Here is a 22,985-nt window from a genome sequence, read left to right as displayed (position 1 = left end):
GGAGACCCGAGGCCACCTGGGCCTTCCCCACTTGTCACATGGACCCTGCAACACACCGTGCCAGCACCTTCCGGCTCCGAACCCTTCCTGTTTGCTATTGGGCCCGCCCCTCGTGGTTGGCTCCCTCGCTGTTGGTGGGGCACGGGATGGCCCCGAGGTCCAGGCCGAGTGTCCGTTATCATCACTTCCCTGATTTAGTAGGTCAGGCCATGAGCGGCGGCGCAGGAAGGTCATGCCTTTGGCTCTCAGCATCTCGCCTGGGTGGGCAGTGGCCGGTTCCTAAAGACTTGGCATTGGACCCGACTGTGAACACCCGAGTCCAGCCCTTGTGTTTTAGAAATGAGGAGCCTGGATCCCCCAACAGGGTCTGCCCAAACATTGCCCGCATGGCTTTTCCCAGCTCATCTCCTCCCACTGTCCAAGAGCTCGCTGGCCTGCCTGAGGGGGAGGGGACAGCAGGCACCCTCCTCTGACTCCCAGCCTGCCAGGAGGGGCACAGCCTTTCCCAGCCCCTCTAATGCACCGTAGTTTTGAGTGGGGCGGGGGGAGGGGGAAGGCAGGACAGCAGGGTAAGGTCGCCTGGGCTGCCAGCCTGCCCTGGGTCTTTCCAACGTGGCCCCTGCTGGGGGCTCATTCCAGCCCCCAGCCCTTTCTCCTCGCAGACCATCCTTCCTCCTTTCCCAAAGCGCTGAGCCAGCCCCTCCAGCCCCTCGTAGCTGGCCTCCTGTCTGTGAGAGCTTGTAGGATCCTGTGTGCAGCATATTTGTGACTTACCGAGCCTGTGGGACATCTTCAGGTCTCTCCTCCACGGCCTAACTGATCACCCCTGCCCCAGCCCATAACATACACATCACTACTCAGCTTATAACACCATGTGGTGGCAGATGGGCCAGGGAGGAAGCCCAGGGCCCAGAGCCCCAGGTTCTGACCCCCGTCCACTTCACCCCTCCCGAAAGGCTTCCCTGAAGGCAAGGTCCTTCCTGTTCTCCTCACGGGCCACCACAGGGGTTCCATTAAGACCTGGGTCCCGTGTGTGGTGGCTTGCTGACTCAGGACCAGGCCCTGGGGGAGGGGCAGAGGCACACTCTGAAACCCTTTGTTCCTCCCACTCCTTGACTGAGCTCCTGGGGACAAAACTCTGGACTTCACAGAGGGGCACGTCAGCCCTTCACAATCGGGTGTCCTCATCTCCCTGCCAAGAGCCTGGCCCCCACGTTCCCCGACTCCCTCTTCCTGCACCTCACAGGCTCCTCGGTGCCTCCCAGGCCAGATCCTCCCCGGTGCCACTCTGGGCGAGATGCTCATTTCTTAGTGAGAGGGTAGTCACGCCAGCTGCACAAAGGGGTGTGGCTTTTAACAGAGCAATGACCGCAAAGATCTGCATTCACTGTTTTTGTCATTAGTTATGGGGCCTCAGGTCCCCATCTGGCAGCACCCGTCCAGGTGTGCCCAGCCTTACTCAGGGCCGCGGCCAACCTCAGTGCCTTCCCTTGGGGTCCCCAGCACCCCCTCCCACCCTGACTGCCCCTCCACGAGGCCTGGGCACACTCCAGATTGCCCCAGTTTCCATACCAGCCCCCAGCTCCTGCAGGCCACCCTCCTGGACACGGGCCCAGCCCGCCCCGCTCCCGACACCTCGTCTCTCACATAGATGCACATTCTGGAGGCGGGGAGACCAACACCCCGCTCCTCTCCAAGGTCACCCTGGCTCAGGGCAGCCATATGAAGATGCTGACTCATGCTGAATGTACTAGCCATGGAATCCTCGTCACATGGGGGCAGCCAGGCAGGGACCTGCCCAATGCTGACGGGTAATTCTCACTTGGCAGGGAGTATGCCAGGAAGGAGGTGAGGGCGGGTGGTGCGGTGTGTGGCTGGGAAGGCCCTGTCCCGACTCATTCTGTCTGCTCGCTCGCCAGCAGGTCCCCACGCACAGGGCCCGGCACAGGGCTCACTGCAGCCATAGCTCAGGCAAGGCCAGCCGGGCCAGCCGGGGGGGCCTGCAGGGTCTTAAGACTCAGACAGGACGTAGGTGGCTTCAAGGGTTTAGCTTTGTCCAGAACCAGCCTGAACCCTAAGGCCCGGGTGACCTGGAGACCTCAACCTGCCGGCACCTTGGCACTGAGTCTGCGCAGTGTTGCACCCCTTCCTTGTCTCCCTGGGCAGATGCTCTCCAGATGCCCTTCTACACAAGACGCTGCTCTAGGCATGAGGGGGTGGAGAGGCGGCGTGGCAGCGCTGTGCTCGGTGAGCTGGAGAACTTTCGATGGGAGCTCTCAGTGAGCCTGTCCGGGGCAGGATGGAATGAAGGGGCTGGCGTGGCAGCTTTGGACCGGCAGACATGGGTCAGAGAGCCACCAGCTCTTAGCTGTTCTGAGCCTCAGTTTCCCACTTGTAAAATGGAGTCCATAAGTGTACCTTGCTCACAAGGCGGCGGAGGACTAAAGTGCAACACGCATGGAAAGCTTAGTCCCCACACCCAGGCGCCGTTGCGGCGAGCAGCGTCGTGGTTACGACTGAGATAAAAGCAGAGGCCTCCTGGAGCAGGGGGCACTTCACCTGGGCTTGGGGAAGAGGGGAGGGAAGGTGCTGGGATGAGGACCAGCAAAGGCTCGCAGGCCTGGAGCTGCGGAGGGGCGCGCTGGGAGGGGTGGGGGGGGGACACGGTGAAGGCCAGGGGAGGCTCTGTCTGGCCCTGGGACTCAGTTTTCTCATTTCTAGGACGAGTTCTCAGTCCTGCTACAGACTGGAAAGCTCAAGTCTGCCCATTTAGAAAAGCCTGGAGTGTTCACTCATGGGAACCATAAATTCGGCTTCCAGAGTGGAAGCAGAGCTGAGAGGCTGGGCTATGGACAAGAATGAGTTCCATTCACCAGGGACAAAGCCAGCCTCGTGGCCGCCCATCCCACAGCTGAGCCACCAGGCCTGTCCAGGGGCAATAGAGTGCCAGGCTCCAAGGGCGCCGGAGGGTGGGACCTGGGCAGTGAGGCCGCCTGGCGGCACCCTGGCTGGATGGGTCAAGGGAGAGGTTTCACATGAGGCTGGGCGTCAAGCTGGCACCTTTCATGAAGTGACAGGCAAGCCTCTGGCCCCTCTGGGCTCCTTTCATGGTGGAAGTCTCGGGGCACTGAGGGGGGGGATGGCTGTCCGCCAGCAGGGTGTGGCTCAAGGGGCACAGGGGCGCTGCTGACAGTGAGTGGCAAACCCTAGTCCACAGCGTGGTGTCCGCCCTCAGCGTGGTGCTGGCTGCCCCTCCCCCTCTCAGTCGCTCGTAGAGGCCGGTGAGGCCCAGACCCCTATGCTGTGGGCCTGTGGACCGGAGCCGTGTGACTTCCCTGGACCATCCTGAGCCCTGCTGAGAGGGAGACTGGCCCGGGCATCCCCAGACTTTCCTAGCGGGGACAGCAAGTGTGCCCTACTGTCAGACCCATGCCGTGAGGTCCTGGAAGGTGCACGGTGGGCACGGTGTTAGTCGTGCCAGCCATGCCTGCAGCTACGGAACGCCATGATGGGGTTGTGCCGCCAGGATAAGACCACTTCAAGAATGGTGTCGGTCCCTCAGAAATAGCTTATGCTTTGTTGCTAAAGAAGTGGGGGACAAGTTTTCCAAGGTGACGGGAGTGTGTGTCTCTCCTCCCTGCGAAGCTTAAGTCTATGAAGGCCTTGGGGGGGCTCAGGAGGCTCTGCTGGGTGGCCACGGGAGGCCGGCGGAGGTGGGGTGGCCCTGGGCCCTGAGGGGAGGAGGCCAGACTGCAGGCCTGGCGCCCTGTGCCTCCGCAGTCAGCCAGTCCAGTGAGGGTCTTCATCCTCCTGGAGTTCATTTCCCTTTTGGGCTCCCAATTGTCCCAGGGGAGCTCAGAGGAGCAAGGTCCTGGCCTCTCCCTTCCCTTAGGCTGAGGGGAGCTGGGCAGGAGGGCTTTGCCGGCGACAGCTGTGTTTTGAAGGGCCGAGGGGCTGTCCCCGGGGGAGGCCCGTGGAGTCTAGTGTTTAGTCCACATCAGGATGCTCTGTTCTCCTTCCAGAGGAGTTACAGCCGCAGTGAGGGACGGTGGCCAGGCAGCTGTCCTACACGGCCTTCCCGGGCCAGATCGGATCAGCAAGCTGGGGTTAGGATTTGCTCCTGTCAGGATGTTCTCGTGTCTCTCCGCCCGAGCGTTCCAGTGAGCACGACGCTCTGCGGAGCAGAGCCCCTTCCCGCTGCAGCTCCGGAGACCCCGCCACAGCCCCCTCTGCTGTCTGAGGAGCCAGCCGCATCCCGTAGTCCCCACACCACAGTCTTCACCACAGTCCCCATCCGGCCGCCTCCTCGTTCGCTGCAGTCAGGCTCCCAGGCCCACGTGGGCCTTCCAGGGCTGCAGGATTTGGCCCTGGAGGGCCTTTCTAGACTCCCCCAGCCAGGTGCCCACTCTGGTGACTCTGCACAGGTCCCGGCTGCACCCAGCTCCCCCAGCCCCCACATTTGTTGTCTGCCCAGGGCGGGCTCGTTGGGACCCAGCCCGAAGTGCCCCACCCTCGCAGGAGGGGAGCCTGCCTGAACCATACCGTCACACCTAAGCTCCGGGACAACTGTCCTGTGGACTGGCCATCCCTTCCTCCAACAGCCAACAACTCCTTCCCTGACCCCAGATCCGCCGTCCCAGTGCCATTGTGTTGCTGGTTGTGGTCGTCTGTTCTTCTGGCCACACACCATGTGTTCCCTGCAATGCTGGCCACATACCCTGGGGAGGCATTTCGACTGATTGGGACCTTGGACCTTCCAGGGTCCCAGGTTGCCACTGACTGACGGGTCGAAGGGCAAACGACCTGGCGAATGTTGGAGCCTGGCATATGTGGGGGCAAGGAGGCTGAGGGACCCCCAGGCAAGGCCTGGGACTATGGCAGCTGGGGGAGCAGGAGAGGAGCCCCTTGGAAACCAGAAATGCAGCTGGGTGCCCTCCTTCGTGGTGTAGGGGAAAGTGAGCCCCGGGGTTTGGAGTAAGGGGGAGCCTTGGGCTCTGGTGCCAGTGCCAGGAGCAATGCCTCTAGTCTCTCAGGTGCCTGGGGCAGGACTCCTACTGTGTTATGAGTGAGACTAAACCTGTCTGAGTATGTGACCCTGGGCCTCAGAGCCAGGCGCGTTCCTGCGGCTTCTCCGGTGCCGTGGTCGCAGGCCTCCGGTTGGCAACAACAGGGGAACTTGGATTTCAGACAGCCCAGCCCAGGGCATGTGGGGCTGACCGGGACCAGGAGTGTCAGCACTTGGTTAGGTTGGGGACGGGAGGGGAGGGGCGGGGACACCTGTCTGCCCTGTGTATGGGCAGAAGTGTGCTGCTGGCCGGGTGCCAGACCTCCTCCTACCACCAAACTACCATGCGCCCTTAGGTCTGCCACTTCCTCTCCTGAATCACTCTGCCCAGGGGACCCTGGAGAAGTTTGGTGTCTGTGTGGCTTGGTGCTGCCAGCATGCTCACACTTGCCTGGGTGCTGGGCTCTGAGGTATCCTTTGACATTTACCCTTCTAAGAAGCCTCTCCTGACAGCCTCCTCGCAGTCTCTGGGCTGTACCATGCCCCACATAGACGCTGGGGCAGCCACTGGGTCCTGCCTTCAGGCTGGAGATTTCCTGGCCCCTCCCTGGCACACCCCGCCCTGCCCCCGCCCCCTGGCTACTGGGCTGTGTGCTTCCCTCTCTAGCCTGGCCGGGGTCTGGAGACTGTGCCTGCCACTCTGCTTTTGATTCTGAGGGGAAGGCCCTTATACACCCTCCCTGTCCTCAAGGAGCTTATGATGTATGTGGGGAACGACGGTGGGAGACAGAGACGGGCAGGCAAAAACCGTGTAGCCAGGCGGCACACTGCTCCTTCTCCGCAGAGGCCCAGCCAGGGAGCAGGTGGAGGAGCCTGAGTCATCCCTGCTCCCGCCTGCAGGGACGGGCCTCCCCAGCAGCCCGAGTTCCCGTCACTGGCTAGAATCTGTTTCTCCACCCCCAACCTGCCCCACAGACTCAGTCCCCTTATTGGAAGCGATTCCTGGAGGGCGGGGCTTGTGTGCTTGGCTCACCCAGCACCTGGATGGAATCACTGCAACCCCGTGTGGACAAGAGGGCAGGCGTGGTCATGTTCAGCCACCTACAGGGAGTCAGAGGGTGGGGAGGTCCCTGAGTCGCCCTTTGTACTCTTAGGCTCAGAAGCGTGACAGCCCCTCAGGTCCTTGCTAACGCTGAGCTGCGGAGTCTGTGACAGCAGCTGCCACCCAGCATGGCTGCTCCCCTCCCTCCACTGAGCTTAGTACCCAGACACTCAGTAGACTAGCTGCCATTTCCATGACAACCGGAAGCCTCCACCCTCAGAGCCTAACACACCAACACAGACTGATGGCAGGGGGAAGCAGCAGATTCTTGAGCCAGACCAGGTGTCCCTCCACAGCTGCCCCTCGCTGTGTGCTTGCTGAGGGGAGGCAGGGCCTCTGGGAATGAGGGGGGACCCTGCCCTCCCTTAGGGACAGAACAGTGGGAACCACCCTGAGAGCACTGGGCCTCACTTCCGCCTGTGTGTGGAGGCTGCCGTGGCTCCTCTAGGCAGACGTCCAGCTCTGTTCACGTCTAAGAAGTGGCCCCCAGACGTGCCAGGGAGAGATGCTGTGGTGGGGCTCCTCCCGACGTTCCCATTTTACAGATGTGGAAACGGACTCAGAGGGCTCACCTCGCCTGCCCGGGCCCCTCTGCCTGCCGTGCCCCTCCCCTGCCTTGTCTCCAGGGAGGGCCTCCGACAGCCAGACACCTCTCGGACATCATTTCCCCCACTGCTGCTGGCCTTAGGAAACGGGAGGGTGTCTGGGGACAGAGGTGGACGACCAGGGTCACTTCCAGACCAATCTGGTTAGCACTCCCCACTTCTTCCTCCCGCAAACCTAAAGGCTGCTGTGCCGGACTGGAGAATTGGATTAAGAGGCCAGTGTGCCAGCGAGCCCCTGCCTGTTCCCGGAGCCAGCCTACAGGGACGGCACAGGGCGGTGATGGGTCAGCCAGCGACGTGGGCAACGGGGGTCAGCGGGGAGCACTGCCGCCTGACCCCCAAGCCCAGGGTCACCCAAGCTCACCCCCCAAGCCTGAGCCCTGGGGGTGCCAAGAGCAGAGACAGCAGCTCAGTCTCATACCCCTCTCCTCTACCAGTGACAGACGCTGGGGGACTCCCATTTGGCACCTGCCTCCCTCCAGCCACTCGGCTCTCAGGACCCTTGGTCAGATGCCGACTCAGCTTAGTGCCCACCCATTTCCATCTGAGCCTCTTTTTCCCCTGCTCCCTTCAGCCTTAGGGCTCCCTGGGTGGCGTGCGCAGGAGCCTTCGCCGGGCAGGCAGCAGCCCCACGGCAGGGCCTGGAAGAGGGGCCTTCTGCTCTGGTGCCCTAGCTGCCGGGTTCTGCTTCAACTCCACCTTCCCTGAGAGCCTCAGGTCCTGGTGGCCACGAGAGAACAGTTATTTTAGGCTATTGTGGAATCAGTCACAATAAAAATGTGGTCAAGAGGTAAATAACAAGGGCTGGAGGCCTTGTGACCCCACCCTCCGAGCTCGTCCTCTGGGCAGAGCTGAGATGCAAGCCCCCCGCCCCCGCCCCGGCTGACCCCCCGGCCCCTTGGCTCTAGACCCCAGGCCGGCACTCTCAGATGCGCCTTAAGCTCCTGCTGAGCATTGCCCTGCTTCGAGGGACAGAGTAGAGCAAGGAGCAGCCTGACTTACGAGGACTGAGTCACCAGAGGAGGGACACATGTGCCAACTGTCCAGCACTACACAGTGCGAACCAGAGAGCAGGCAGCATGGAGGGAGGGGAGATGACGAACGGGCTGACGTCGGGGGAGGGAGAACATGGCTGACCTTCCAATCTGTCCACACCTTTCCTTCCCCTCTTGCTGAGACCCGTCTCCCTGCTTCTGCTCTGTGACTCCCATTACAACCCCATCGCAGACAACCGGGTCGCCTTACTCCCCTGGGCAAAGCTCTCCAGTGGCTTCCAACAGGACTGGACCATCCCCTCACACTCTGCCTGGCTCCTCCTCTCCTGCCTGGGGCCATGCTGTTCCTCCCTAACCCACAGGGAGGGAAGGCTCCCAGAGGCCTTCCCCAACCCTCCCCCCCAACTTGATATGCCTCCTAGTCATGACTGTTATAATCCTTCCTCTTAATTTGCTGCACAGCTTTGAGGCCCAGTGGGCCCCCTCCTTGCGGCTCGTGGTCTGCCCGTGAGTGCGGTGACCTGTCTGTCGCGGGGACAGCTCTCCCCAGCACCCAGCCAGGGCAGTCTGCCGAACGTGGGGCTATGGCAGGCAGGGCCAGATGGCGCAGGCTGTAGGCATTCGGCGTGGCAGCCACGGGTGCGGGGGCTGGGGTGAGAGGGAGGCTGAGCACCCCTGCCCCGCCACCCCCCACAGGTGCACCTACCCTGGACAGGCCTGGCCCACAGATGGTCCGACAAGGTGGGGGGGCCCCACAGGCCGCCCCCTCTCCCCAGCCTTTTCTTCTCCGTGCTTAACATTTGGCTGGGACCATGGAGGACAGCAGGGCTGGGTACTGTCCTGGCCTTTCACTGACAGTTGGCCTGTGTCCTTTCTCACTTTAGCTCCATCATTCAGTGGATCAATCTGGCAAAGCTGGCTGAAAAGGCATTTGATAAGAAAGTACTCTTCAGCTTTAAAATGATCAGGGACAAGGTGACCCTATGTCTTGGAGGACAAAGCCTCAGGTGTTATTTTCCTACTTCAGCCCCTGGTGGCCAACCCCCAGGGTTTTTGTGTACAGAGGCCCCAGGACTTGACTCCACCGGTGTGTCCCTGTGGTGAGGACGTGCCATTCCACCAGCTCCTGCTTCCTCCACCCCCAACTGCCACCTGCAGACAGAGAGCCCTGAGGCCACAGGGCTCGTTAGGAGGGAGATTAGCGAGTGGCACACAAAGATTAGCAACTAGGAGGAGCACACCTGCCACCAGACACTTCCGGCCTCGGCTTTTCATGGGCACCTCACCTTCCCCAGGGATGAGAGGGGCTTGAGAAGGGCCACCACCTCTCCCTTCCCCCTCGCGGTCTCTTCTCTCAGCCCCCGCACACCCAGGGGACCCAGAGGAGCCCCTTTTAGAGTGCTCAGCCCTGCAGCCCTCAGGCCAGCGACAGATGGGGCTTCTCAGGGGTGGGGGTGTATTCTGAGGAGTCCAGAACTCAGAGTCACCGCTTGCCTGCCCCCGCCGCTCTCCCATCCAGTGACAATTGCAAACCTCATAGTAACAGCCGTGACCAGGCCTGCCACTTCAAACAGCAAGGACTGTTTAAACAAGATAACAAGCTGCGGTAAAGCCATAACTCAGGCCCTAATAGCCTATAACCTGTGTTCTGAACCTGCCAGAAACAGCAGAGAGCCACTTCCTGCTGCACGAAGCAGCGCAGCCTCACACAGCCTCGCCTCCGATGCTCCCCACCTGGTGGACCAGCCTGTTTGCTGGTGCCTGGTTTCCCTACTATACAGTGGGGAAGGGGCTGCAGTGACCTTAAGTGACGGAAAGGGTAGCAGCCTCCCAGCTCCCCCAGCCCCCTATGCAGGGGACAGACCAGCTGTGTCACTAGGGCAACTTGTTCTTGGAGCCTGGGTTTCCTCATTTGCGTCAGGGGGCCACGCCTGCCGGGCCGAGGGCTCAGAGGCTGTGTGTGCAGGGCCCCGTCGCAGCGCAAGGGGCCCAGCGGCATCTTCTGTCCTGCCCTCACTTTCCCACCTGGACATGAGCTCCTAGAGTCAGGACTGTGGCCTGGGTCCCCTGCCTCGCCCCGCCCCCTGCCTAGCGCAGGTCTGAGGACCAGGGCGCCACGATACGAGGGTGTCAGCCGGCTCTCACCGTTCCATTCACTCTGTGTCCAAGCGCAATACACAGGCTGTTCGGAGCTCCGAGCCCACGCTGGGCCCGGTGGCAGGACTTCCCCAGCTACTCAGGAGCTGGGCCAGGGACAAGGGAGGGCCCAGAACTGTGCCGCTGGGACAGCCTGGCCCTGGGCAACCCAAATGGGCACAGGTGGCCACACACCCCTGGGGCCACAGCCGTGTCCGTGTCCTGCCCAGGGCCCCAGAGTGAGCTGGAGGGCGCCCTGTGCGCAGAGCGCTTCCCTGCTCCCCAGCCAGCAGACTTCGCCCATCTGGCTGAGCGGTCCCCTGGGGAGCCTGAGTGGGCCAACCAGGACACTGGCGGCCACCAAGCCCGTCAGTGCTGCTGTTCCCCGGCACACGCCCAGGGCCCCCAAACATACACCTCGCTGTTATGCTGTCTGCTCTCACGGAACCTCAGAATTAATGATCTGAAAGATCTTAGAGCCAGAAAGACCATTCCTGCTCCCACAGTGCTGGCCATAGCCCTGGGGTGAAGGTGACATTGATGGCAGGCATCCTGTAACCTGAGGGGGTGACTCAGGTGTGCTCGAAGACTCTCGCTCGTGGGGCGGCAAATCCCCAGGCCAGCACTGGGAGCACACGCCCCGAAAGGGCCCGGGGCTGCCATGTCCTGCTGCCCCATTTCGCGCGCAGGCACAGAGGGGGAAGGGGCCCTGGGCAGGCCTGCAGCCTGCTCTCACCTTGACCCTCCTCCCACTCTGCAGGAAAGATCGCTTTTCCCAGTCCATTTTTGCTTCAGCTGAAATGAGAACTGTTCTCTATTTGTCTTTATGTTAAGTCTGCTGGCTTGATCCAAGCCCCCCTGCTGTCAGTCACTGATGGGAAATTAGCAAACGGCAGGATGCAGGTGTGCGCAGACTGCAAGCTGCCAACACAGACTCAGGCCTGGCCTGGGGCTCGCAGGTGTCACTCTCACTGGGAGGAAACTGGAGTGCAAGAAGTGCCTGTTTCAGCTCTAGAGGACCCCCTGGAGCCCATTAGTCTAATACCCTTGTCTGACTCTCTCCAGCAAGGCATGCTTTCCCGCCCTCCTGGGCATTGTCCCGGGCCACACCTCCAGGAGCAAAGGCTTGTGAACCCACTGGCCGTGGTGGGAGGCCAGTTCCTGCAGGGACATCAGAAGTTGGAGACGTGGATAGATATCCCAGTGGGGACCTCTGCCTGTGGCCAACAAGATGGGTTTCAGAAATGCTCATCCCTAAGAAAAGTATTGGGGTCATTGCTGCCCTGCCCTGGCATCTCCCTCTGCAGGAAGTGGGCTGGGCTAGTGCAGCCTCCCAGGGTCTTGGATCCATCGAGAACCAGATCAAAGGATGCTGATGCATGTGCTGGTGCAGCCACACAGCTGGAATGGGTTTTAGGAAAACTTTGCAGCCCCTGGGATCATCCATGGCTCCCAGGCACTGCCAGAGGCCTCGAGCCTGGGAGTGGCTGCTCCTAACCCAGTGCCCATCGCTGTATGTGCCCAAGGCAGTGGCTGATGGTTTTATCCTGCCCAGGATGTAGTAGTCGGCAGGTGCCGGGCAGGCTGCTAATGGGCCCTGTGGTGGAGGTGCCAGAAGTTCACGAGCTATCAGAGTGCCAGGACAAGGGCTGCCTGATGTTTCTGAGCAGCTGCTTCGGGAAAGAAAATGACTCCTCTATCCCTGGCCAATGACCTGGTCACAAGATGTACGAACAGTAGCCAAGAGGCTGAGGCACAGCACAGCCCCGCCCCCATCAGCCACAGGGACTGCCCAGACCTAGGGCCCAGGCCAACTCTGAGGACTCTTTGGGACGAGACTTTCTGGACAGTGATCAAAGACGAGACTCAAGACCATGTTTGCTCTGTAGCCTATGGGCGGGTTATCAAATCCATGTAGTGAGCTGCAAGCAGCAATGTGAAAACCTAACCAAATCAAGCCTGAAGTTAGTGCGTGGCTCCTGCGGGAATGTTACTATCATCGACACACCCATACCTGGCTGGGCAGCCAGCAGCTGACAGTACTCTCCCAGGGCTCCCCTGGCTGGCACCAGCTGGCCTCTCAGACGGGGCGGGGAGGTGGGACAGGCTGGGTGGGCCATTTCTGGGTCCTGAGCCTTTGTCTTCACTAGGGGTGGTCTTGGACTTTCGGTTTGTACGGCTCAGGTGTCAGTGCCTCCTGGGTCCCCACACCCCTTGCCCCGCCCCACCCCACTTGCATCATGCCCAGGGCAGTCTGCACTCCTTCTAAGGCAGGCAGTGCTGGGGGAGAGCGTGGGGCAGTTCAGGGTGACCCCTAGGCCACAGGTAGGCAGGGCACTCCAGGCACAGGACCGTGATGAGCTGAGAGGCTGGCACTGTGAGTGGTCTGGGGCCAAAGCACAGGTGGCTGGGGAGAGAGACCAGGGCCATGGCAGCTGTGCCTGTTGACGGAGCACTGGGAGGCAGCGGGGCCATGGTTTGAGGGGAGGGTGTGCCAGAGGCTGGACTGGTCCTTGGGTCATGGCCTTAGTCTCTCTGAATCCAGGCTGGGATCACACAGTGTCTCAGACCATGACCCCTGAAGCCCTGGGGGACAGTCAGGCCTCTGCTCCCAAGGGTTCCTTGCTTTCCAGAAGAGATGTACCTTCACTGGGCCTCATACCCCTGCAGCCGGGGTCTAGGATGCCCTCAAGAGAAACCTGCACTATGCCAGGCCTGGCAGGGCCCCAGACCCCTGCTCTGTGACCCCTACACCAGGTCCCCAGTTGGCTGGGCTATAAAAGGCCAGACTACTAAGTCTGGGCATCAGAGGAGAGCATGACAGGCCTGACCAGCAACATTCACATCCTGAGGGGCACTTGCAGCTTGGACCCGGAGGCCTAGGCAGGTCTAGGGGCAGAGGGAAGAGGACAGCTGCCAATGGGCTCTGCAGAGGCCTCGCAGGGTGACAGAAGCACTAGTACAGGCTGGGTAGGAAGGGATGGGCCTTTTTGCCCTGCATGGACCACACTGGGGAACTGGGCTCAGCTTCGGCTGCTCATGGGACCCAGCCTGCTCTGCGGTGGGCAGGCCTTGGCCTTGGGGGTGCCTCATGCTGTGTGCAAGGGCTCAGCCCCCTTGCTCATCCAGGGCACCTTGTGGCTGTCTCTTATGAGAGGGAAATAAAATGGCACAATGGCCATTATGTCCTATATGGCACTCCTGTCCTATATGGTGTTCCCTGCCACCAGAATCAGGCAGGGTCGCCAGTGTCCCAGGCGAGGCCACGGGGCCAGGAGGAGCCTGCTGACCTGCCCAGCCACCAGGGGTCTGTGCCCCCATGACCAGTGCTCTCTCTTCTCAGAGCACATGCCCCACAGCTCCGGGCCCTAGGGTGCCATGCACAGGTAAGAGCAGCTATTGTCAAAACTACGTGCTTCTATCCTTGAGCTGAGGGTCTGTCCCACTTTACAGATGAGGAAGCCACGACTGGGCCAGCCCATCTAACCTGAGGCTGCCCAGGGCTGGGGCTGCATCTGGCCAGGGACTGTTCCCCCTCACCCACAGAGGTCCTGTCCTCGGGCCGATGACGCTACGGGGGGCCAGCGGGGATGGCGTGCCTGGGGGCCCAGTGGACACTAACAAAGGGCCATGGAACAGTGGTTTCCCCTCAGCATCTTTCCTGCTGGGCCAGGGGCTGGAAACTGCCCAAGACCCACAGGTTGCCTTGCTCAGCTGTTCCAGAGTGTTCTTTCCTCGGTAGATGGTAATGAGCCACAGACCTGGTTTCCTGGAGCCTGGGACACTGGAGCCAGAGGCTGTGGCTTTTGGGGAATGTTGAGCAGTTCAGAGGTTTCCCAGCTCCCACCCGTCGCAGCTGAGTGGAGGCTGGCTGCGTGGCCCTGTGGGGAAGGACTTGCCTATGGCCGCTCCTATGGGCCATGTGGGCCCGGGCGCTCCAGGCCTTCTCGACATCAGGATGTTGATAGCCTTCCCAGGGTCACCAAAGGCCAGGAAAGGTGTGTGGAGCTGTGGCCTGGGGCTGGCCTTGGTGGTAAGCTCAGGAAAGGAAGTCCGGGGCCTCTGGCTGACTGGTTTTATTAATGAAATTAGAGCAAGCGCACGAGCGGAGGGAGGATGCGCCGACCAGGGGGTGATGAAGACGCAGTCGGGCGAGCTGCACGCCTGGCCTCCCAGGGGCAGCCTGAGCTTGTTCTCTGGCTCTGAGGAAACTGGGCTAGTCTGGACCTCATGCAGGAGCAGGGCTACCCTTTGCTCTATCCTGGGTGTCCCTTCAGATGTCCAGGACCTCTTCCCTTAGGCGACTGTTATTCCTTTCTCTCCAGAAACTCGACTGTCAGAGTCCGTGAGGCCTCAGTGGGCCTTACGGATGGGCGAAGAGGAACCCCCACCATGTCCTGTTAGACCAGGAGCATTTCTCGGTGTTGTTTGGGGACAGCCATGAGACTGCCATGGGTGGCAGGCACCCCACTCCCGCCCCCATCTATGTGGAGGGTCCCCCAGTCAGCTTGGCCTCCCTTCCATGCTGTTCTTAAAGAGTGAAGTTGTTTTTAGTCTTGAATTATGAAAACACCTTAAACAATAATAATCTGCATCTTAAAACCCAGAGCTGTTCTGATACGTACATCAGGAGCAGAGCTAATGTGCTCAGAATGTTAATTCCCCTACTGGCCCAGCGGCTGAGCAGGACGCAGGCGGGGACATCTCTCTGTCCTGATGCTCTTGGTGAGCACAGAAAGGAGGTGCTCTGCCAGTCTGCGGAGCATTGTTAAGAAGAGGTCAAGTGGCGGGCAGTTGGGGGTCGGGGAGGCAGCGCACAGATGTGCAGGTTGTTGAGACCCTGGTGAACCCCAGCTCCGCCATCTCCCACACTGTGCTGGGGACTGGATGCAGCACCTGGGACCTCGCCCCTTCTGCAAGGCCCCCAAGCAGTCCCTTGATCCTGCCTCTGCTGGCTGCCCCCTCAACCCCCAAGGCCCAGGCTGGACTCTGTGAGGTCCGGATCAAGTCCCGATTACCGCCCCACCTTCACCCTGATTGGCCCAAGCCCTGCTTCTGAGGTCTGGCCCCCTTCTCTCCTACCAGTTGGTTTCTGGGGCAGAGGAGGGCTTCCTAGCTTCTCTGGACCCAGACCGCTGCTTCCCAGGGGGCCTTGAGGCAGCCACGGCAAGTGTGGCAGCGGGTGCTGCGGGAGCCACACCAGCCCTCCAGGGACCACTTGATACTGTCACCATCTGACCTGAGAGGAGGAAGGGACACTCACTCGCCTCTGTCCCTAGACAGCTGCACACACTAGGTGTGTAAGGAATGCTTCCTGAATGAGTAGTGCAGGCTTTTCTCTCCCAGATGGAGAACGCAGGATGGACCCAGCTTGAGCAGATGGTCTCATGCTAGTCTGCTAACGTGCTGACAGAGAGAAAGCAGAACCGCCCAGCTCTGAGTCTGCTTCTCTGCACAGGATTCTTGTAAAATCTGCCTGGGGAGAGCGGGAAGTGGGGGGTGGGGGGGCGGAGGAGCTGGGAGCCACTCTGGCAAATTACCGTTCTCAAACGGGATGAATGTGGACAGAAATAACATGTGCAGTCACCGGGCCAGAGGAGGGAACTGCTGAGGAGTCCCAGAGGCGGCTGGAAAACAGGGACACTGCCCGGCCCTTCAGAGGGATGTGGACAGTAAATCCTGTAATTTGCTGATAACTGAGCCTGACCTGGACAGGCCCTCTGGGCCTGGTCGAGAGCCACAGGATGCGGTTGGCTGGTGAATGTTTAACAACCCATTGGGAGGCGATGTCAAGCATCTGCCGTGTTCCATGCTGCGATTATTCTCACCTGGCTGATTTTAAGCTACAACACGATGTCAAATGGCCCAGAAATTCCTAAAAATTGAAAAATTGGCACTTGTGAGCTGTACGATCCAGCTCTACCTTCCAATGGATCGGTGCGCAGAGAGGGAATCCATTGCTCTGCCTGCCAACCCCAGGCTTCGCGCCCCCCAGCAGGTAGGGCCTGCTCTCCACCCAGGCCCCTCAGCACTAGGGCAGGAGGGCCCCACAAAGCCCAGCCAGGCCAGCCTCCTGCCTGTCTCCGAGGCCTGAGGAACTCTGTGGACTCCCCACGCAGATTCTGCCACAGCACATGGTGAAGCCTGTCATGGTGGAAGAGTCACAATGATGGGGATGGTGTCCGGCCATCAAGAAAGGGCGGCCGACGTGCTCCATGGCAGAGCTGGGCCCACAAGGGTCCGAGGAGACGGGGACCAAGGAAAAGGCCCCCGTAGCACCCTGAAGCCCCACCATGCAGTGTGGAGGGGAGGTCGGGGGGTGGCGGGGTACGTACTGAGCAGGAGGGCCCTGTCTTGTCCTTTTCTGTGGCTGACATCTGACGGAGGACCTACTCAGGGCAAGGAGCCAAGCGCAGAGGTTGAGGAAATGGGAGTCCTTGGGAAGCTCCCAGGGTGACGGGAAGGGGAGTGGAGGAAGCTGCTGCTGACGGAGGCCTCGATGGCGGCTGCCTCCCTGGGAGCAGGGGGAGGAGGTCTTAGTCTGAGAAACTAAAACATTAGCTGGCAAGTGCTAGGGGCTGAGAATAGGTGCCAGGCTGTGCTGCGGGGGAGGGCCCGCTGCTGCCTTTTCCACCCTCCCTCCACCTCGCCCTTGCCCGTCATGGGCTGGGGTCAGCACCCCGCTCAAGCTCTGTGAGGCCTGGGGCCCTGGGGAGCCGACACCTACCCACTGCCACCAGGGCACCGAATGAGGGCCACAGGCTCAGACCCGGGACCTACTGAGCTGAGAACCGGACCGCCTTAGCCTGTTTAGGGCCAGGACAAGGGCCAGCAACAGGGCAAAGGGCCTCGGATGAGGCCAGGGCCTGAGGAGCCCGCACAGAGGCGGGAGACTGTTCGCAAGCGCTGGCAGCACCTTGGCGACCCAGTTGTGTGGGCAGGCCCATCCCCGAGCAGTCGGCCGCGCCTCTCCAATGCTCGGGAAAGGTAATGGGTCACAGAGACAAAGAGCTGGTCCGAGCTTCCAGGGGGACACCAGCTGGGGAGAGCACATGGCCAGGGGAGCCCTGCGCCTTCCAAGGGAGGTGTTGCCATGGCCCTGCTGGGGGCCTGACTCCCCGCGGCCTTTGCCTCTGCAGATCTCCTCAGATCTGTGCCTGGAGCTGTCCACCCCAAGGGAACGCAGGCCCCTCTGCTGGCCGAGCCCCGCCTCCTGGCTCTGGGCCGGGAGGTCGCTGCTCTCCCAGGGTCACCATATGTGTGGAGGTCGCAAACTGCATGTGGTCCTGGCACCACCTCATGAGATCGGAAGGAGCTGCTCAGGGCGACCAGGACCTCATCGGGGAAGGCTGGTGGCCTCCGGGCAGGTCAATGGCACATCTTTCTGGCACCGTCCCAAGTCCCCATAGCAGGATTCCTGAATCTCTGTCCTTGACTGGGTGAGGAGCAGGTGACAGAGTGGGGCTGTGCTCCGCTCAGGCTCCCTGTGGTCCTGCCACTGACAGGGTGGGGGCGGTGGGCTGCGCCCACCCTGATGGCCGTTCAAGCCTCCTGAGCCCGGGGGCCTGCCCTGCGCCCTGGCCCCGAGTGTAGAAGCCAGCTCACACCCCATGGCCCTCTTTGGAGCACCCTGAACCCTCTGTGCGCGGGGGATTCCAGAGCCCCCTGGGACCCCTGGGAAGCAGTGCCAGGGCTGCCCAGCAAGCCAGACTCAACCCTGGGACATGGCGTACGTTCTGTGAGCCTCGGTTCCCTCACCTGCAAAGATGGCTGGTTAAGGACACTAAAGATACGTCAGGTCCCTTCCAAATCTAATCCAGGGTATCATCACATCTGGCCATTTCCCTTTGTAATCACCTCTTTTGGACAAACAGAACCAGCTCTGTTATCAACAGGTGAAAGCCTGTCTTACCACAGTGCCATATGTTACCTCAACGTGCCACCTCATGACATGCCGTTTTTAAAGCACAAAAACAAGCTCCCTTTTCGGGCTGAATGACAGGCAGACTGTGTGCAGAACGGCCTTCAGCGGCCCCTCTGCAGGACCGCACTGCACACGCGCTCCCATTTATGCCTGGCACCAGCGACCGCGCACCCAGAAGCCAGGGTCTTAAACTCCGGCTCTTCCTGGGCCTGCCTGCCTCCCGCCCAGACCATGGTCTGCTGAGCACCAGTGTGCCAGGCCTGTGCCCACAGCACACACTGTGCAAGGGGCTGTGACCCGTGTGGGGGTAGGGAGGGGCTTAGGGACCGGAACAAGGAGGGGCCATTGGCCAGGGCTCGGAGAGATGACCCTGTAGTCTGGAGCCTGGCTGTGTAGCAACTATCACCTGCAGAACTTAATTCTCTAAAGGGCATGTTCTGTGTCCCACCTATCTCCCAAGGGACACTCCTTGACACATGTCAACTAGCTATCTGTGGGGTACACAGCAGGGACATCAGGCCTCCAACTGTAAGCCTTGCTGTGGCCCAGATCACCCGTAGCCCCAGCTGGTCCTGCAATAGAGCCAAGGCGGGCGGGGGTACCCCTGGGAACTGGTACCTGCTGGGTCCTAAAGGAGGGGGCAGGTGTCCCCAGACAGCACAGGGGTTTGTAGAAATGACATTGTGACTGCTGGGTGTGAGCGTCCCCTCCCACCAGCACCTTGTGCCTCTGGGACAGTCAGGATCACCTCGGCGTCTGGCCCCCAGGCAGGGCGTTGCACCTGCACAGCAGGTACACAGCAGGCACAAAGCAGGTACACAGCAGGTGCACAACAGGCCTGGCACAGGGCCAGGAACACCAACAGCTTCTGCAGGAAACGGGCAGCGGGGAGCTCCTGCGGGTTTTCACATGGGAACACTTTGACACTTTACAGCCAGGCCTTTTAATCTGTCTCTTCTGAAGCCTCCCTCCACTGTTAAGTGACCGCATAGTCCATTAGGAGATCGGCAGGGGCCGAGCCTGGGCAGCAAGCAACCCCCGTTTTCCTGCTTTCCTGAGATTCTCAGCAGGGTATTGGGGTCCCACCTGTCAGGGCACTAAAGAGGAAGGGACAGAGCCCTGTGACCGCTGGCTGAGGGGCCTGTGGCAGACCCTCAGGCACGTGGTCTCCAGGGCTGCCATGGCGAGGCGGGGGGTCAGTGGGCAGTCTCTGCACCTGAGTGGGGCCTTGCCTGAGCCTGTGAATTTAAAACTCCTGTCTGTCTGCACTGCTGGAAGGGGCCACGGGGCAGGCGAAGAAGGTCAGCTGAGCCGCCAGGACGTGGTGCCCCGGTGGGGGGCAGGCGGGGGCGGGAGGGCCTGGCTCTCCCCAGGCAGATGTGGCGCAGGGAGGGCCCACGTCTGCCGCAAGCTAAGGGCCTGGGCCCATAGCCGGTCCTAAGCCTGGGTACCCCACCTGTCCCCCCACCCGTGACGAGGACAGTAGGCACAGCGGCTGCCCCACGTGATCAGTCAGGTGATGGGTCTCTGAGCCATGCTCTGGCCTCCCACGTTGCCTAAGGGAGCCCCTGTAGGAACCGTGGGGGCCTACCAACTCTGGAGCCTGTGGGAGCCTGTGTGGACTGCATGGGTGGATGAGGGCCCATGACGTCCTTCTGGAATAAGAGCTGGGAATCCGTTATCAAGGCTGGGCATGGCTCACTGCCACAGTCCGCGAACGCTCCGGCATCTGCCTCCTCCCGCCCAGGTGCTGCCCTGCACTCGCCGCAGCCCTCCATGCCCAGGAACCCGGAGATCCTGACGTTACCCTTAGCAACGTGCTGACGCAAATGCCAGCGGGCGGGTAGGGGGCTGTGGCTCCTCTGCCAGGCGTGGGGGCGGGGGCTCTGCCAGCCCTCTGCCAGGGGAAGGCAAGGCCTTGAGCAGAGTCGGGGCTGAAGAGCTCCGAGCTCCGTGTCTGGAGCCTGGCACTGGGCCCCCAGTCTCCTCTGGTTTCTGCAAAAATCAGCATGGCCTGTTCTTGGCTGCCTCGCCTTTGCTGGAGCCCGGGGAGAACAGTTCAGGGCCCTCCAAAAGGAGAAGGCAGGGTGGCAGCCCTGTCCCAGGCCTATGGCAGCAGGCGGGAGGAGGGCAGGGCACAGGAGAGGCGTGCCAGCGGCTGTGACAGGAGCTGCTTGCAGGCCCTGGGAGAGGCAGGCTCTCCTTGCTGCCTGGCCCGGCTCTCTCCTGGGCGGCCAGCCCACCTCAGTGGACAGCCGGCGGCAGAAATCTTGGAGGGTATTGTCTTTCCTCAGCAGCCTGTTTGTTTTCCATCCTGAGATATTGCTGGTAGAGCATGAAAGGTCAGAACCATTTGGAATCCAGTGAATTTCCAGCCTCGCTTGCTTGAGTTTCTCATCAAGAATTTCCTTTTCTGGTGAACAACCACCTCCCCAGGCCTGCCGAGACCAGGGTGGTAGCAGGAGGCGGGGCACAGGCCTGGCTGCCAGCCCCTCCCTTTAGAAAATGCCCTGAATGGCCCCAGAGCCTGGCTGCCTCCCGGAGGCCAGCTCGGCTTCACAGAGAGCCCCATGGCCGAACCAGCAGCCACTGTCTTCACCCAGGGCTTCCCGCTGCGGTTTCGCACAGGGCCAGGGCCAGGAGACGGCTGGGGATCCGAGGCCCTGCATGGGCTGCCTATCCACCCGGTCCTCCATCCAGCCTGGCTGTGCAGCCCCCCGCCCACATGTGAGCTGGACCCACCCTGTAACGAGTGACTGCAATGGTGGGGCCTGCAGGTGCCGAGCTGAGGTCAGGGAAGGCCTCTCACGGAGGTGACACCTAAGATGAGACCTGAAGGACAGGGGCAGGTGGGCAGGGGAATGATGGGGCAGGGTGGTCACGTGCTTAAGGCTGGAGAGAGCAGAGCACATGGGAGTGAATGAAGCCCACAAAGGCCAGACCAGAGACAAGGAGAAGCAGCGGGAAGTGGGGGATGGGCTGGTTGGAGCCAAGAGGGCCTCGGGCGAGAGAAGGCCTGGCCCTGGGCCTGTTTTGAGGACAGTTGGGCCACTTCCTGGTTGACAGCTTCAGAGAGCAGAGATGAAAGCCAAATTCCTCTATGAAACACAAGACCAACTCAGGACGCAGGCAGCCTGCCTCCTGTGTCCGGCACACCTGTGGGCACAGGCGTGGAGGGCAGAGCCTGCCAGTGGGCAGTCTGAGTGGCAAGCCCAGCGCCAAGGGAATTCGCCCCAACAGCCTTGGAGGTGACAGATAAGACAGCCCCAGTTCCAGGCCCCCAGAGGTCTCAGAGCACAGGCTCTCACCAGCCTCAGGACAAGCAGAAAAAGGCCGAAGCCTCGCGAGCCGGTCACCGTAGTCCATGTGGCTGGCAGGCCTGTCCCGGCACTGTCCCGGGGCCTAGGCTGGACACCTTGCTTTGCCTCAAGAGCCTCACAGCCTCGTCAGCCCCAAGCCCTCTGCCCACCGCGATGCCTCATCAAGGAGCCTGACCTTGCTCATCTGCTGGGATGTCCCCTCTGCCTAGAACCACACGTGGTGCTGAAGTCGGGACAGACAGACTAAGGGTGGCTGAACCCTCAAGACCACATAATGCTGGGAGCAATGCGGGCCTGTCCCTGTGGACAGCATCCTCAGCTCAGGCCACTCTCACCAGAGACACCGTCACTTCCTGGGGATCGCTTTGTGGAGAACCCCAGATGCAAAAAGGGGGAGTGAGGAGAGCCCTGCCTCCGTCTCCATGGCTGCCTGCAGCTGCTTCCCCTTCTCCAAGAGCTGGGCCTCCTCGTGAGCCATATGGGAGCTGCAGACCCTCCTTCCAGAAAGACGCTCAGGTGCCCAGCACAGTGGCCACGGCCTGCAGCCGCCCAGGGACCCTCGGGGATATAGGCCCAATGAGGATTTCCCAGCTGAGCCCCCAGATAAAGCTACCACCTGCTTGAAAAAAGCCCGGGTGAAGAAGCAAGTCCCTTCCTTGCCATTGCCCTGGTCCCGTCCTGAAGGCTGGGAGGAGAATTTACCAGCGTGGTGGGTCCCTTGAGAGCACCGTCACTCCCTCCCCCAGGTCCCTGCCAGCGGCCGCCGCCCCAGGCCCCTGGCACCCACAGCCCACAGCGCTTACAGCGCCTTTCAGACCCCACTTGCCTCCAGGCCTCCACCCAGGATCAAAGGCCTCTTGAGGGCAAATTCTGAGTCTTTGCTCAGCCCTCCTACCTGACACAAAGCTCCTGCAGGGAGGGTCTGGGGGAGACCCTGGCCACGCCTATCCCTTGTCTACCTGTGTGGCCTCATTCTACCACCGCCACTCCTGGAGCCAGGGAGCTGTGGCGCCCCGTGCACTGGGCCTTCTGCCTTGGTTGGGCTGCCCCCAGTCCTTACCAGCAACCTGGCTGTCCCCCTGCTCAGCAGCTCCCCTCAAGCCCCCACTGGCTCGGCACTGGGCCTGGGCTGCCCCCCGGCGCCCCTGTGTGCTGCCCCTGCCCCGTGCAGCCCTCCATGCACCGTGCTTCTCAGCCCGGGCTGGGCGCCTAAGAGAACTCCATACGCACCCAGCCCCTTGGGGTTAAATCCCGGAAAACAGTTCTTAAAATGTTTGATACCAGACTCTTAGGGGCCAGAGCTGCTGTTCTGGGACCCAGCACAGTGCCCAGGACTGGTAGGTGCTTCGTGCACCAACTAAGGTGCCACCTGGACCAACAATGGATGCCGGGCCCGGGCCTCGCCCTCTGCCGCCCTGCAGAGCCTCCAGCCTCCCTCCCGGCCTCCAGCATCACCCAGCGTGCCTGACTGCTCCCCAACCTCACCCGTAGCGAAGCCCCTCTCAGTGCCCAGCCCGCCCCTCCCCCTTCTTCAGGGAATCTTCCTTGACCCCCAGGTGGCTGAGGGTCCCTCCTGTGGGCTCTGAGCAATACTCTCTTGGTTGCTGAGGAGCAGGACCCACTCTCCTGCCCTTCGTACCCTGAGTCCTCGCTAGCACCGCCTGGGCACTGGGGCCTGTGAGTGCTCTGAAGGCAGAGCTGTCTGAGCTGGGTGAGGGAAGTCGTAGCCAAGGGGGCATCCCTGCGTGGCGGCGCCCTGATGTGGTCACTTGGAGAGGTTGGAGCCCTGAGGCCTGTCAGGGCACCCAGGTCAGAGTGGAGCCCTCCAGGCTGGGCGGCCACCGAGCGCTGCCCTCTGTGGCAGGCGTCCTGACAGCAGGTGTGACCCCAAGGTCCTG

The 22,985-nt window shown here is 61.4% G+C and overlaps 2 protein-coding genes across 2 annotated transcripts in view; one reads left to right on the top strand and one right to left on the bottom strand.

Moving 5' to 3' along the window:
- RSPH14 (radial spoke head 14 homolog) overlaps positions 1-22,985 on the top strand; it is a 78,166-nt gene that overhangs the window by 19,275 nt on the left and 35,906 nt on the right. The window lies entirely within an intron of this gene.
- The window catches only part of GNAZ (G protein subunit alpha z), a 55,935-nt gene that overhangs the window by 6,663 nt on the left and 26,287 nt on the right, over positions 1-22,985 (bottom strand). The gene's annotated exons all lie outside the window — the stretch shown is intronic.

The sequence above is a fragment of the Pteronotus mesoamericanus genome, unplaced genomic scaffold, assembly GCF_021234165.1.
Source record: "Pteronotus mesoamericanus isolate MK-2021 breed Mesoamerican mustached bat unplaced genomic scaffold, CSHL_Meso_final scaffold_371, whole genome shotgun sequence".
NCBI lineage: Eukaryota > Metazoa > Chordata > Mammalia > Chiroptera > Mormoopidae > Pteronotus > Pteronotus mesoamericanus.
This window is presented reverse-complemented; position numbering and strand designations above follow the sequence as displayed.